The sequence below is a fragment of the Chiloscyllium plagiosum genome, unplaced genomic scaffold, assembly GCF_037043375.1.
Source record: "Chiloscyllium plagiosum isolate Xiang-an unplaced genomic scaffold, Cpla_swu_hap1 HiC_scaffold_27, whole genome shotgun sequence".
Lineage (NCBI taxonomy): Eukaryota > Metazoa > Chordata > Chondrichthyes > Orectolobiformes > Hemiscylliidae > Chiloscyllium > Chiloscyllium plagiosum.
In genome coordinates this window covers 45,432,953-45,449,707 of record NW_028270165.1, presented here as the reverse complement: position 1 = coordinate 45,449,707, position 16,755 = coordinate 45,432,953, and the positions used below count along the sequence as shown (strand labels likewise).

The 16,755-nt window shown below is 46.6% G+C and overlaps 1 protein-coding gene across 8 annotated transcripts in view; it reads right to left on the bottom strand.

Moving 5' to 3' along the window:
- The window catches only part of LOC148143862 (uncharacterized), a 39,064-nt gene that overhangs the window by 6,492 nt on the left and 15,817 nt on the right, over nt 1-16,755 (bottom strand). For 2 of the 8 annotated variants that reach the window (XM_087974508.1, XM_087974510.1), the window contains exon 1: nt 4,615-4,922. The exons of 1 other annotated variant lie outside the window; for it this stretch is intronic. The gene's annotated coding sequence lies outside the window, so the exon portion shown is untranslated. 5 more of the 8 variants (XM_087974504.1, XM_087974505.1, XM_087974507.1 and 2 more) reach the window with 5 other exon arrangements.

The window sequence follows — 16,755 nt, the reverse complement described above, 5'->3', positions numbered from 1 at the left end:
AGGACAATTAACAAGGACTGATGTTGGTACTGTGTGTCCAAGTGTCTCAGTCTTCAAAGTTCTAGATAAGTTAAACTTCTGAAAAATTGAAGGTGTCAAAGGAAGATCAGTGGGGAATCAAGGGTTTTGGGGAAAAGGCAGGAAAATGGAATTGAGGGTTATCAGATCAGACATGATCTCACTGAATGGTGGAGCAGAATGGCCAATACTGCTATTTTTTGCGGTAAATCGATCTGGGTGTGGATAAATGCTTTTGTGTGATTTTTCTTTGTAGTCAGCAACATTTTGTATTTGGAAGAAATTGGCTTTTGTGTTGGATCTCAAATAACGCTTGAGGCTCCACTGAGGGTTGTTTAGCAACTGAGATTACATATCATCATCAAGTTAAATCAAAATAAGCAGCAAAATATATGGTAAAACTGTAGGTGTGACTGCTGAAGGCCAAATAAAACATTTCCAGTCGCAAAAATGTCTTTACTCCATAATGTTTCGTTTTACATGCAGTCAGCGACAACCAATCAAGGTGTCGCAGAGTAAAGTTAGGTCTCACCAAGACAGCTGACATGTCCGTACAATACTGTTGTAGCGCTCTTTAACCACAGGGTATATACTAGTGATTCATTTATTTTTCACTTTCCCCAACATCCCAAATTAGGTTGAGGTTTGTTACAGCATCCTGATTGGAAGCCCGATGTAACGTGCTCAGATTCTGCTGCAGTAGTGTGATGTGTTAAATTCCCAAAGATTTTCAAAAAAAAAGAGTGAAAGGCAGTGGTTGCATGTGTTGACACCACAGGTATTATTTATATTGGCTTTGAGATAGGGAACAACCATCACCTCCCAAATTGTGTTTTGTTTGCACAGCAACTTTGAGCATGAAAAACATTCTATTTTTAGACGGCCTAAATGCATACATCCTTTCTTATCAGCGACCTTAAAATCAACATTAAAAAGCACAAACAATTCATTTTCACTGTAAATTACATAGTTTAAAATCAAATATTGCAAGACATACAAACACACCAAGAAGTCAAAATTTGTGAAGAAAGCACATCTTTTCTGACAGTTCAGACAGGGAAAAACTTTGTTCTTGTGGTGGTCACTGGAGACTTACTCGATCAAATATTAACTCCCAGTGTATCTCACATAGATGCTGTATCAATCAAGATCTTATTGATCACTGTTGACAAAATTAAACCTGTGGACCTGACTCTTTACAAAATAAGAACATATTTTAGTACATAACATTTTCCCATAATACAGACATTTGCAGTTGTGCAGTTATGTGAAAAGAAACCTGCGTTGTTAATTTAGTTTGTTGCTCCATTTCATAAATGTTGTTTTCATTTATTTTGAAAAATCAACCCTTCCACTCTTTCTAAAGGTACATGATACTTTAACTTTTTTTTCTTTGCCAATTTTCTTTCACCAACAAAAGCATTCACTTTTTTGGCATTGGGTGGGGGAGCTCTGCCAGCTGCTAATTTCTTGCTGAAATTGTTTCACTTGACATGAGTCTTTCCAATAAATGACAGCAATAGCAGCAGCTAATACTGATGATAACTGTTTAACAAAAGTACACCAAGGTGCTTCACATTATGTATCACCCAAGCTGGAGAAACGTGAGGATCTCCTTCTCGGCCTTTCCCCTCGGCTGAGGTGTGGTGACCCTCAAGATAAACCACCACCAGCCATCTCTAATGAGAGAGAACAGTCTAATCCTCTGGGAAGACTGTGATGAATGTGTTTAAAGTTGAAAGACTGTTGAAATATAAGGGGGCGGCACAGTGGCTCAATGGTTAGCACTGCTGCCTCACAGCACCAGGGACCCGGGTTCAATCCCATCCTGGGGTGACTGTCTGTGTGGAGTGTGCACAATCTCCCAGTGTCTGTGTTGGTTTCCTCCGGGTGCTCCGGTTTCCTCCCACAATCCAAAGATACGCAGACTAAGTGAATTGGCCATGCTAAAATTGCCCATAGTGGTACATAAGTCAGGGGTAATTGTAGAGGAATGGGCTTGGCTGGCATACTCTCTACAGGCTCGGTATGGAGCTGTTGGGCCGAAGGGCATATTTCCACACATAGGGATTCTATGACTGTAACAAACATCTGATAAACAGGAATAAAACGAGCCACCAGGATATATGAACATCAACTAGCCACAAAAACACATGATCCACAAAATCACATGATCCACTATCACTAGTATCTTTACATACAGACAAAGGAGGACACCGTGTTGACTGGGACCATACATCCATCCTATGACAAGCTACCATCCAATAAGCCAACCAGAAACACACACAAGAATTCCTTGGAACATGTCATTCCAACTGGAAATTTATTGATTTGGACCCCATCTACCATGCTCTGAGAAAAAGAACGGAAATGATATCACCATCCTAAAACCAAAATACATAAATAGAAAGCAGGACATAATCCCAGTGCTCAACTCGACTCACTGATGATGTTACCCAGTATGGTGATGAAACATCTGAAAATGACCTTCCAGCTCAGCGAGCAAACTTACATCCAGAATGAGAAAATTCTAGTTGACACAAAGGCTGCCACAAAGTTGGAATTCTCTCTCAGAAATGACAGTTGATGGTGCCCTCACCAAGACGGATGCTCACGCTCCCCGCCCCAAGACAACATGCGTCGTACCCTCACGAATATGGCGACCGGTTGCCCCCAGAGGTCCTTCCCCAAACAAAGTAAACACTGGGCCTGTGGAGCTTTTATTCACTGCCTCAGGCCTCCCCTAGGAGTTTATAAACTCCCCAGTCTCCCTCCTCCCGCGGTTTCCAATCCTCCCCTGTCTCACTGTCTCCTCTCGGTAAAAGCAATGACTGCAGATGCTGGAAACCAGAGTCTAGATTAGAGTGGTGCTGGAAAAGCACAGCAGTTCAGGCAGCATCAGAGGAGCAGTAAAATTGACATTTCGAGCAAAAGCCCTTCATCAGGAATACAGGCAGAGATCCTGAAGGGTGGGGGTGGGGAGAAAGTAACAGAGTACAATAGGTGAGTAGGGGTGGGAAGAAGGTGATAGATATGGGGGGAGGGGGTGGTGGAGTGGATAGGTGGAAAAGGAGATAGGCAGGTAGGACAAGTCATGGGACAGTGCTGAGCTGGAAGTTTGGAAGTGGGATGAGGTGGAGGAAGGGGAAATGAGGAAATTGTTGAAGTCCACATTGATGCCCTGGGGTTGAAGTGTTCCAAGGCGGAAGATGAGGCGTTCTTCCTCCAGGCATCTGGTGGTGAGGGAGCAGCGGTGAAGGAGCCCAGGACCTCCATGTCCTCGGCAGAGTGTGAGTGGGAGTTGAAATGTTGGGCCACAGGGCGGTGTGGTTGATTGGTGCGGGTGTCCCAGAGGTGTTCCCTAAAGCGCTCTGCTAGGAGACGTCCAGTCTCCCCAATGTACAGGAGACCACATCTGGAGCAACGGATACAATAAATGATATTGGTGGATGTGCAGGTAAAACTTTGATGGGTGTGGAAGACTCCTTTAGGGCCTTGGATGGAGGTGTGCGCACAGGTTTTGCAATTCCTGCGGTGGCAGGGGAAGGTGCCAGTATGGGAGGGTGGGTTGTAGGGGGGCATGGACCTGACCAGGTAGTCACAGAGGGAACAGTCTTTGCGGAAGGTGGAAAGGGATGGGGAGGGAAATAGATCCCTGGTGGTGGGGTCTGTTTGGAGGTGGCGGAAATGTCAGCGGATGATTTGGTTTATGCGAAGGTTGGTAGGGTGGAAGGTGAGTACCAGGGGCGTTTGTCCTTATTACGGTTGGAGGGGCAGGGTCTGAGGGCGCAGGTGCGGGATGTGGACAAGATGCGTTGGAGGGCATCTTTAACCACGTGGGAAGGGAAATTGCGGTATCTTAAGAAGGAGACCATCTGGTGTGTTCTGGGGTGGAACTGGTCCTTCTGGGGGCAGATACGGCAGATGCGAAGGAATTGGGAATACGGGATGGCCTTTTTTCAGGAGGTAGAGTGGGAAGAGGTGTAATCCAGGTAGCTGTGGGAGTCGGTGGATTTATAAAATGCTGGTATCAAGTCGGTCGTTATTAATGGAGATGGAGAGGAAGGTGTCAGATGGTCCAGGTAAATTTAAGGTCAGGGTGGAATGTCGGTGAAGTTTGCTCAACCTCCTCGCGGGAGCACGAGATGGCGCCAATGCAGTCATGAATGTAGCAGAGAAAGAGGTGGGGAGTGGTGCCGGTTTAATTACGGAAGATGGACTGTTCTACGTAGCCAACAAAGAGACAGGCATAGCTGGGGCCCATACGGGTGCCCATCGCTGTCTCTTTGGTCTGGAGGAAGTGGGAGGATTCGAAGGAGAAATTGTTAAAGGTGAGGACCAGTTCAGCCAGATGAATGAGAGTGTCGGTGGAAGGGTACTGTTGGGGACGTCGGGAGAGGCAGAAACGGAGGGCTTGGAGGCCCTGGTCATGGCGGATGGAGGTTAGAGGGATTGGGTATCCATGGTGAAGATGAGGCGTTGGGGGCTGGGGAAACGGAAGTCTTGGAGGAGGTGGAGGGCGTGGGTGGTGTCTCGAACGTATGTGGGGAGTTCCTGGACTCGGGGGGATAGGACAGTGTCGAGGGAGGTACTCACTGTCCCCTCTCCCCGGGCGCTCAGGCCTGGCGACCTCTCCGGGATGTTTCCGAAACCTGTTTCTGTTCTGAAGGAGGATCACTGGACCCGTAACATTTCCTCGGATTCTCTTGACACATGCAGCCAGGGCTGCTCAGTTTTCCCAGCGGGTCCTGTTCTTGTTCCTTAAGCCACCGGCGCCATTCCTCTCCCACACTCAGTAACACTGCCTTTGTCTCGCTACATGACCTACACTGCACATGCGCCAACTCACAAGGGGCTGGGTGACCAGACCGTGACGTCACCCCGCGTGTAGTGGGCGCGGTTCGACGAGGCATCCAACCAATCGGAGACAATGGGGGCGGGGCCAATGTGTTCCCTGCTCCCCTCGCCAGCCACCTGAAAGTTGGGTTTGTCTTTAAGTTTTAACGTTGTTTTTAAAAATTTTCAGTCTTTTCCGTAATGTTATTCAAGACCTCGAAGGCTGAAACATTGGAAAACTTGCAAACATAAAACGAAGGGATACTAAAAAAAAGATAAATTACGAAAGAAACCTAGCACAAAATATCAAAAAGAATAGCAAAAGCTTCTGTTGGCATGCTAAAGGGAACAGAGTCGCTATGGTCCCTTGGAAAATGAAACCGGTGAGTTAATAGGAGGAACACTGAAATGGCAGAGATGCTAAGTCAATTCTTTTCCTCAGTTTTCAAGCTGGAGGACAATAGTACCATTCCTAATGGAACGGGCAAGTCAGAGGTGATAGAAAGGATAGAACTTAAACAATCAACGTTGAGAGGGAAAAGGTACACAGCAAACTATTAGGATTGAGGGCAGACAAGTCCCCTGGGCCTGACGACTTAAATGCCAGGGTACTAGATAGACTTTAGTAAGGCGTTTGGCAAGATTCCCCAAGGGAGACAGGTTCGCAAGGTTAGATATCATGGAATACAGGGAGAACTAGCCATTTGGATACGGAACCAGCTCACAGGTAGGAAGACAGAGGGTGGTGGTGGAGAGTTGCTTTTCAGACTGGAGGCCTGTGACCAGTAGTATACCACAAGGATGGGTGCTGGGTCCACTACTTTTCATCATTTATATAAATGCTGTGGATGTCAATATACGAGGTATAGTTACTAAGTTTGCAGATGACACCAAAATTAGAGGTGTAGTGGACAGTGAAGATGCTTAGCTCAGAGGATAACAGGATGGAGTTTAATATAGATACATATACGGCACTGCATTTTGGAAAAGCATATCAGAGGAGGACTTATACACTTAATGGTAAGATCCAAGGGAGTGTTGCTGAACAAAGAGACCTTGAAGTGCAGGTTCATAGCTCCTTGAAAGTGGAGTCACAGGTAGATCGGATAACGAAGGCGGGGTTTGGAATGCTTTCCTTTATTGGTCAGAGTATCAAGTATTGAAGTTGGGAGGTGATGTTGCAGCTGTACATGGCATTGGTTAGACCACTTTTGGAATATTGTGTGCAGTTCTGGTCTCCTTCCTGTCAGAAGTTTGTTGTGAAACTTGAACGGGTTCAGAAAAGATTTAGAAGGACGTTGCCAGGGTTGGAGGATTTGAGCTATTGGGAGAAGCTGAATAGGTTGGTGTTGTTTTCCCTGGAGCGTTGGAGGCTGAGAGGCGACCTTATAGAGGTTTATAAAATCATGAGGGACATTGATAGGATAAACAGACAAGTTCTTTTCCCTGTGTTGGGAGGAGTCTAGAACTTGATGGCATACATTTAGGGTGAGAGGGCAAAGAAATAAAAGGGACTTAATGGACAACTGTTTAATGCAAAGGGTGGTGTGGGTATGGAATTAGCTGCTTGAGGAAGTCGTGAAAGCTTGTATAATTACAACATTTGAATGGAATCTGGATGGAAGGGTTTAGAGGGATATGGGCCGAGTGCTCGCAAATGGGACTAGTCTGTTTAGGCTAACTGGTCAACATGGATGAGTTGGAGTGTTAAAGTAGGGATTTGAGACGGCTCAGGGAATCCCAAGTTTTGTTTCGGGGTCAGAATCAAACACTGTCATTAATTTCACAAGAGAACAGCCATGAATGTTATCACTCTGTGTCCTATTTACACAGATTCACTGTTAAGGCAAATGTACTTAATTGCCTTAGTACTGTTATCACTTGGTTATCTTCTGCATACCTTGAATTCTCCCCTTTTACCAAGCCTCTTTGCCTGTCTATTTTCTAGTGTGCAGCAAATGTGCTCTATAATTCAATGTTATATTTTAGTTTAAATGTTTAAAGACAGGTTTTATGGCTGTAGACTTTCTTATTTCCTCCTTTTGTTATTTCATGAAAACTACTTAGCTTGTAACTATAATTAGTCCATTCAGTCAATTTGTATTTTCAAATAAGTCAACTGCCTCCTCTGCCAGGTCATCGTCCAGAGGAGCAGAGTCTGAAAGATACTGGATTTCAGCATGGAAGTTCAGGCATGGAGGGAGAGGGGTAGACAAGGGTCAATTAACCAGACTCCTTTTCGGCTGAGGTGAAAAACAATGTACAGTCCATTTCATGCATAACCGGACGACAGTGTATATTCCGAGGATGAGACCAAGGATTATCAGTACAATCCACACGATCCATCCTCACAGCGATCATAGCCAGCAAGTGAACTTCCATCCATATGAATCAGACGACAGTTGGGCAGGTATCTTCCCTGCATCTTTGACCCGTTAGGTGGAAGGAGGTTAAGGTGAGGGTGATAGGCCGGAGTGGGGATGGGGGCGGAGAGGTCAGGCGGCCTACTTGCGGAGTGTTTCAGTGAACACCTCTGGGACTTCTGGACCAACCAACCCAACCACCACGTGGCTCAACACTTCAACTCCCCCTCCCACTCCACCAAGGACATGCAGATCCTTGGACTCCTCCATCGCCAGACCATAGCAACACGACGGTTGGAGGAAGAGCGCCTCATCTTCCTCCTAGGAACCCTCCAACCACGAGGGATGAACTCAGATTTCTCCAGTTTCCTCATTTCCCCTCCCCCCACCTTGTCTCAGTCCCAACCCTCGAACTCAGCACCGCCTTCCTAATCTGCAATCTTCTTCCTGACCTCTCCGCCCCCACCCCTACTCTGGCCGATCACCCTCACCTTAACCTCCTTCCACCTATCGCATTTCCAACGCCCCTCCCCCAAGTCCCTCCTCCCTACCTTTTATCTTAGCCTGCTGGGCACACTTTCCTCATTCTTGAAGAAGGGCTCATGCCCGAAACGTCGATTCTCCTGCTCCTTGGATGCTGCCTGTCCTGCTGCGCTTTTCCAGCAACACATTTTCAGCTCTGATCTCCAGCATCTGCAGTCCTCATTTTCTCCTCTATGTTTAGAAATCAGCAAGGATACTGCAGAATGCGAGGTACAGACTTCTACATTTTGATGTAAAGTTATATTAGAGGTAGCCACTACCATAGTATGGATGGCAGAGAGAATCTGGGTGCAGGAAGGCATACCTTGAGCAACGGGGTCAAGCTTAGTAGAAAAATAGGCAATAGGGCGCCAAGAAGAGCCATGCTGCTGGGTGAGAACAGCTGAAGCACAGGTATCAAGGATGGCAACATAAAGATGAAAGTGGCAGTCATACAAACGTCGGCCTAGCATGGGTGCTGAAGAGAGGTAGTTTTAAGCTCCGTAAAGACTTGTAGTTGTTATGGGGTGAGTTCATACCATTAAGGCACATTAGTCGAGGATAGGGGAGATAATTTTTGATCAGAAGGGACAATTAGGAATCCATTGTCGGCAATAATTGATGAGGTCAAGAATCTGTTTAGGAGTGGTTGGAGGGACAATACAAAGAATAGGATCAATACGTTCACGTGTCAAGCACCGATCGAATTCAGAAATGAGAGTACCTAGGAACTTAACTTCTTTCTGATTAGTCTTAACTTTGCTGGGGGGTACAATATAGCCACATTGGTGTGGATGGTTGAGAAAGGTAGTGGAGTCAGTGTGATTGGACACTTTGTCAGGGCTAGTGAGGAGGTCATCGATGTATTGAACTAGGGTAACGTCTCCAGGAAATTCAAATAATTCAAGCTGGGCGTGAAGAGTCTCTGAAAAGAGTGTCAGCGACTGAATAAACCCTTGAGGTAGGCAAGTCCACATATATTGGTGGCCCTTAAAAGAAGGCAAAAATATATTGGGCTATCTGGATGCAAAGGAAGACAAAAGAATGCATGTTGGAGGTCAACGATAGTGAAGAGCTTGGCATCAACTGGAATTTGGCTGAGGATAGTAGCAGGATTGGCAACTGGAGGATTATGAGCCTCAATGATTTTATTTACTTCACGAAGGTCGTGAACGACATTCAGGACGTCCCAGTTTAGGGATCGGAAATATAGGTGTATTGACAGAAGAATGGCATGGGACTAGAAGGCCTTGCTGTAGAAATGAATCAATGACAGGTTGAATGCCAGCTTCACCTTCTGGTTTCAGGGGGTATTGAGGTATAGACAGGAGGACAGAATTAGGTTTGTTCAGAATGGAGATGGGTGGGACCTTAGCAAGGCCCACTTGTGTTTTAGAGTCCACCCAGACTCCAGGGTATACTGCGTCCTGCAGGTGAGGGTGTGCATAATGATGATGAAGGCTGCCGTGAATTGACTAAGGCTGTGCATAAAATAGGATTGATATCTCAGTGAGCAGCTGAATTTCACAGCAAGTTTGATGAGCATGGTCAAAAAGAGTCTTAGCGTCAAAACCTTCTTCTTGGGCTTTGTGTTTGGGGTTCAAGTGAGTGGTGACACAGGGGAAAATGAGAGGGCCAGTTATCCAGCTATGAAGAGGAACTGACACGAAAAGAACGCCACCAGCTGGTGACCTGATCTCACCAATCACCCAAGTGTGCTGAGTAGTGACCCACCCAAGTGTGCTGAGTAGTGACCAGTAAGGGATTATAGTGTGTTCAAGCCTGAGATCATAAGCTAAAGTAAATGTGGGGGTGAGGGACGTTATGTAAAATAGGATCAAAAGAATAAGGATCCAAATCAAATGACCACCATCGAGGAGGCTTTGGTTTTGATGCATTGAACAAAATGAGGTGGATCCTGAATCAGGATACCATCATCACGACATTCAATAGTAATATTTAGAGGACAGAGGAGATCTCTAGCGAGTAGAGGGATACGTAATCCATTAGTTACAACAAAGCAAAAAGGGAGCGTGACACAATTTTTCCACACCACTGTCAGAGGGACAGCGTATGCATGTTTATTAGAGGAACCATCAAAACATTGCAGGATTTCATCATCGTCCGAGATTTGAAAATCAAAAGCATTAGCAAGATGGACGGGAAGTGATGAAACAGTGGCTCCTGTGTCAAACATAAATTCAATATTATGGCCATTACAGTTAAGAATTAGCATAGGTCCATCTTCTGGGCTAGCGGTAAGTATGGGAAAATTCAAAGCAGGAAGCTGCTCTATATCCGGGAGTCATTTTGAAAAGGGTTTTGTGCAGTAAAAGGGGCAACCTGCTGAGGTCACTGGGGAGGGAGACCAGGAGATTGTCTGTTGTTTTTACTGCGGTGATGAACCAGGGACTCCTATGGAAAGGGCAGTTCTTGGACCAATGTCCTGGTTCATTGCAATTGAAACAAAGGTGTAGTTGTTGGGGGACTCTAGGGGGTGGGGGAGGCAGTGAAGAGTAATGAGAGGATGTATAGAGGCATCATGGACTGTTGGGGAAGGATACATAGGAGGACCGCAAGGTCCATTGGGATGTTGTGAATACACAGTACCATTTCTACTGTCCTGCCATACTGGGCGTTAGTATGAGGGTTTCATTTGCAAGCTTGACTGACCTTGCAGACGAAAAGGTCTACTTTGAATCCTGAGTTTAAGTTTAGCCACTGTAGTTTGGGCAAGTTCTGTCTTATTCTTGGGATCCTTTCATTCTCAGAAGTACCAAATCTATCAGCTGAATTGTGCAATCTCAACATCTTGCCAGTGGATATTGTGGGTTTTAATAGCTTTCTGTACCTGATCAGGTAAGAGAGTCATACATAGGGCATTAAATTGGGATGATCACCCTTGTAGGTAGTTAGCGTCACCAGAGGAAGCACCATAGCATTCCTTAAAACGGGTAAGGAACTCCTCAGCCTCTTCGCCTGAGCTAGGTTTACATGTTAAGACTTTACCCACACCAACTACACGATGCACTGCTTGGTGGAGACAGGTAATAATCCAATCTGATAGTTTCTGCTGGGTGCCGGACTACAGGCTGGGTATGATTATTACCTTGTAAAATTTCTCAGAACTCGCCCATTTTTCAGGCAAAAGTCAGCAATTTTGAGGTGATGTAGGTCTTGGGAGGCAGCATTATAAATGGTCTTAGTCCTGTTAATTACATGTATAAGGCTAACATCTGCTATTTTGTACGGTCAGTCAGGGAGGATCCGTCAGATCGATGTTGTATAATGATTCATGATTGGGGAACTGCAGGGATTGGGACTAGGACCCCAGGTATTCACAGTATATGTCAGTGATTTAGATGAGAAACTAATTGGAATATATCACAAATTGCAGATGACACAAAGCTGGGTGGAAGGGTGAGCTGTGAGGAGGATGCAATGTTATTTGGACAGGCTGAGTGAGTGGGTAAATGTATGGCAGGTGCAGTTTAGTGGGGATAAATGTGAGGTTATCCACTTTGGTAGTAAAAATAGAAAAGCAGATTATTTCAATAACTGTAACCTGGGAGATGGGAATGTTCACCAAGAACTAATCCAAGATGGAGGCTGAGAAAATTTGTGGCTGTAAGAGCTGCTCTTTTTTAAAGATATTTTCAGTGTTGGAGGCGATTTCCTTGAATTCCAGGAGCAGCAATTACTGTTTTATATGCTGTTGCATTGTTTCGGAACTTTGGAGTAAAAAAATCAGCTAATGGCAGCGAGCACATGGTCTGAAAGAGAGAGATAGAGAGAAAATCCTACACTGCTAGCTGACACAGCAGTGAATCGATGTAGTTACTGCCTTTGTTGTTTGAAATCATGTATCTCTGGACATTGGAGTGCGTCTAGGAAAAATTAACAAACACAAAATTCACAACTGGTCTTGGTGGAATCTGTGTGGGAGAGCTCACAGCACAGAAACAGATAAGTGCATAGTTTTTAATGTGTAACCTTGCTGTAAGTCTGCGGTAGTGAATAGAGTGGGTTCTTTCTTGATTATTTGTTTTGAGATTTTAGAAGCTCACCAGCGGGTCCACAACAGGGAGCGGCCAATCACCTGCTCCGAATGTAGGAAGAAATTCATTGATTCTTCCAGCCTGCAGACGCACCAGTGGGTCCGCACCGGAGACAGCCTGCTCACCTGCTGTCAGTGTGGGAAGGGCTTTACCCCCTCCTCCCAACTGTGGAGGCCATTGCAGGGTGATTGAAGGAATGACAGCCGAGTGCCATTATCGACTGGACTATCAACCCAGCTTTGGGGACTCCTGGGTTCGAATCACACTGTGGCAGATGGCAGAATTCGAATTCAGTCAGAAATCGGGTTCAGAATCTAATGATGAAACCATATTCTGGGAAAAAAAATCCCTTGAGATTCACTCATGTCAGAGTCTGTCTGTATCCCAATTTTGAGTCAGACTGGTTCTATTTCCATCGTAGAATTTATAACATATTACATGGATAGACTGTCTGAAGATTGTGCGTTTTTTGAGCAAAATAGAATGTACTTGCAATTAAAATCCTGCAATTGCAAATTCACACCATAGACTGATGTGTGTGTCTGTGTATGTGCGTGCTTGGTAAAGTGTGAGAGTAATGGAGTATAAGCCTGTGAGAGGGTGTGTGCATGTGTGTGTGTCTGAGTGCGAGCATGAGTGTGAGAGTGAGAGAGAGAGAGTGTACAGTGTAGTGGGGTCACCTGTAGTGTGACATGAACCCAATGTCCCAGTTGAGACCACCCTCATGGGGTTCCAAATTTGGCTATCAGCCTCTGCTCAGCTAACAGAAATGATTAAGCAGTAACACAACACACATTGGAGAGGGCAAGATGGGCCTTGTCTTTCGATTTGCGGAAGTTGAGACGCTCTGGATGCTGTGATCCAGGGCAAACACAGGACCTTCGGCTCAGAAAGATGCAGCTGGAAGCCGGGCTGCAGACACGTTGGGGTAAAAGGGGAAAGTTAACTGGACACTTTATTCTGGGAGATGGTCTTTCCTCTACGGACAAACCTTCTGACTGGGTCAGTGGACAGGGTCAGGAGGATGTCAGCACAAGTCAGACAGAACGGGCGGCACGGTGGCACAGTGGTTAGCACTGCTGCCTCACAGCACCAGAGATCCGGGTTCAATTCCCACCTCAGGCGACTGACTGTGTGGAGTTTGCACATTCTCCACGTGTCTGTGTGGGTTTCCTCCGGGTGCTCCGGTTTCCTCCCACAGTCCAAAGATGTGCAGGGCAGGTGTATTAGCCACGGTAAATTGCCCGTAGTGTTAGGTAAGGGGTAGATGTATGGGTGGGTTGCGCTTCGGCGGGGCAGTGTGGAATTGTTGGGCCGAAGGGCCTGTTTCCACACTGTAAGTAATCTAATCTAATCTAATAAAGGGGATATGAGAGAGCTCTGTACGAGCGAGGAGCTAACTGGCTGTGTGGTGGGAGTAAGAACAATGTTGGGGAGGGGGCAGTGGTGGTCAGGGAGAGAATAATGGCAGGGATTGTCACCATTCTCTGCAGTTGGCAGCAGAAGACCAGATTGCATCAGTGTCTGCCTGGCGCCAGGATTTGGGAACCGGTGTGCTCAGGGCGGGAGAAATGGAAAAGGGAAGTTGCAGCGGGCGTGGTCTAACAATATCAGGAGGAGAGAGCCGCTGCTGAAGGCTCATGAGAAGTCAGAAGCTACAAAGACAAAGCAGAACTTCAAAGCTCTGGGTGGCGCGGTGGCTAAGTGGTTAGCACCACTGCCTCACAGTTCCACGGACATGGGTTCAATTCCACTCTCATGTAGCTCTCTGTGTGGACTTTGGCATGTTCTCACCTTTGTGTCTGCGTGGGTGAACTCTGGGTGCTCCAGTTTCCTCCGACAGTCTAACCATCTGAAGTTTAGGGTGGATTGGCCATGCTGAAGTGTCCAGGGATCTGCAACCTAGGGTGGGTTAACTGTGGGGAACTGCAGGGAAAGTGGGTGGGATGCTGTTGGGAAGGTCAGTCTGAATTTTATGGGCCGAATGGCCCATAGGGATTATATGAATCTACTGTCTTAGCCATGTGTCTATTGAGAAACGACTGCCCCCAAGTCTGCTGTGGATGGAGTGGGTTCAAGTTCATGGAACACTGACACCATTCCTGGGTAAGGTGGGATTTGAGCTGTCACTTCCCCAACCCACTGTCTCCATGCATTCTCTCTCTCTCCTTACAGTCTGCACTCACCAAATCTCTCTGCCCAGCCATTCTCTCTCTCCCCCCCATTCTCTGTCTCCAAGTCTTTCTCCTCCCCTCCACCCTCTGTCCCCTGTCCATTTTTTCTCTCTCTCTCCCTCTACCCTCTGCTCCCCTATCCATTCTCTTTCTCTCTCTTCCCCCCCCCCCCCCCCCCCCCCCCCTCTGCACCCCTGCCCATTCTCTCTCTCTTCTACCTTCCCCCCATCCTTTCTCGTACCTCGAGCCCTCTTTGATTGCTGTATCAAGCCCTTCTCGGGAAAGACAGAGAATGGATGGTGATGACTCAACCTGGAAGACAGGGGAGCACAAGAAATGGCTAATCTTTAAAATTGAGAACAGCTGAATTGATATATTCAGAAACATTGTTAATCTAAAAGCATAAAGCTGCAGACATGTTTCTGAAACTTGCATTGAATTAAGCGGGTAGAGTCATGCAGCACAGAAACAGACTCTGCAGTCCAGCTCACCCATGCTGACTGGATATCCTAAATTAATCTTGTGACCCATTTGCCAGTATTTGACCCATATCTCTCTCGACCCTTCCAATACATATACCCAACCAGATGCCTTTTAAATGTTATAATGGTACCAGCTCCCATCACTTCCTCTGGCAGCCCATTGCACACACGTACCACCCTCTGTATGAAAGAAATACAAATCTATGCCTTCCCCACTCCCTCGTTTTATCTGTACTGATACCTTCGGGGATCTCTGGACTTGGACAGCAAGGTTCCTTTGTTCCTCAGCACTCTGTAGGGACCTACTATTTATTGATTACTTTCTTCCATTATTACATTTCCCAGAATGCCTGGAGATTAAATTCCATCTCTCTGCCCCATTTACCAGCTGATTGGTATCAAAGTGTAGCCGGAGACCATCCTCCTCACTATCAATACCACCACCTTTCCTGAGTTTACTCCTAAACAGAGGGGGGCAGCACTGTCTCCGGCTGAGCAGTGGGAATTGTGTGTGTGTGTTGTGGGGGCTTGGAAACTTTGCAAACTCCCTTTCCTTCATTTTTTATTTCCCCCAAATCCTTGCGATTTGAGTTTTTATAACAGAAAACAGCACAGGGTTTAATTTTAACTTCCCACTGGCTGAAACTTTGTCCTCCCCTCTAACGTCTGAGAGTAAAACACTTTCCTTCCCCTCCCCTCCCTCCATGTGTAACACAGAGTTGTGGGATTGGCACCTGTTGTTATTTTGTGATCTATTCCAAATGAAATTTTATCTCTGCGCAGGCACAAGTGACAAGTCTGTTTTTGTGCTTTCTGCGAGATCAGGCTAGCAGCTTTTAAATCCTTATGTTAAGCAGCAGAAACAAACAGTAGATCAGCAATTGTATTTTGAGAGTGGTAATTCTAGCCCTGGTAATCCTGTTGGGTCAACAGAGAGAGAGGGAGAGGATGTCACACCTAAAGTGCATACAGAAGAGTTGTTACACTTGTTCAGTCAGTTGAGTTGGTTCTGCCCACAGATGTGACTGGATGTTGCTTTTCATGGATCATAATTAAACTACAACGGAACTCATTAAATTCAAGGAATTCAATTGAAAGCGCAGTTTGAGTGAATAAATGGAAAACTGCTTAAAGATTGGCTCCTGGTCTTTTACTTCACCAATTAGAAGTTGTTGGTTTGACAGCTCTCCTAATCATAGAATCCCTACAGTGTGGGAGCAGGCCATTTAGCCCATCGAATCAACACTGACCCTCCAAACAGCATCCCATCCAGACTCACAAAAATGTGCACCGCATGTGTGCAGAGAAGGGGATGCTGGGAGTGAGTGGGATGCTTTCACCACCACCATCTCCCTCCAAGACCCAAACATCCCCACAGCACCACCTATCCATTCCTCCAACACCACAGTGCCTCTGGCCTTACCCCCTGCCAACCACAGTGCCACTGTCCATTCTCCCTGCCACTCACAGCGCCCCCCCATCCATTCTCCCCGCCACCCACAGCATCCCCTGACCATTCTCCCTGCCACCCACAGCACCCTGTCCATTCTCCCCCACCAACTACGGCACGACCTGCCCATTCTCCCCTGTGGCACCCACAGCACCCCCATCAATTCTCCCCCGCCATTCATGGCTCCCCCCTCTCCATTCCCCCGTGCCATCCACGGCACCCCTGTCCATTCCCTCATCACCCCCGGCACACCGTCCATTCTGTCTCTCTTTCTTTCTCTCATCCCCACCCTCTGCATCCCTGTCCAGTCCCTCTTCCCATCTTCTGACTCCCTATGCATTTTCTCTCTCCCCCAAACCCTCTGCTCTCCATCCCTCTGTTCCACCATATATTCTCTTTCTCCACCCACGTTCTGCCCTCTGTCCATTCTCCTGCAATCCAATGACTCCCATCTATTCTCTCTCCCCTCACCCTCTGCACTCCACTATTTCTCTACCCCACAATGCTCTGTACCCCATTCTCCCTTGGCCCCCTCCACCATTCTTTGCTGCCCCATTCTCTCACTTTGCCCCCTACCCTTTGCCCTGCAGGTCTTTCTCTTCCCTCCCCCCCACTAACCTCTGCCCCCCAATCTTTCTCTAACCCCACCCTCTGTTCCTGTCCATTTTCTGTTTCTCTACACACCACCCTCTGCCCTCTCATCCATTCTCTCTCTTTTCTCCCCATCCTTTCTCATGCCTCGAGCCCTCTTTGATTACTGTATCAAGGCCTTTTCAGAAGAGAGAGAGAATAGATGGTGATGACTCAACTGGGAGTCAGGACGGGTGACAAATGGCTGATCTTTAAAATTGA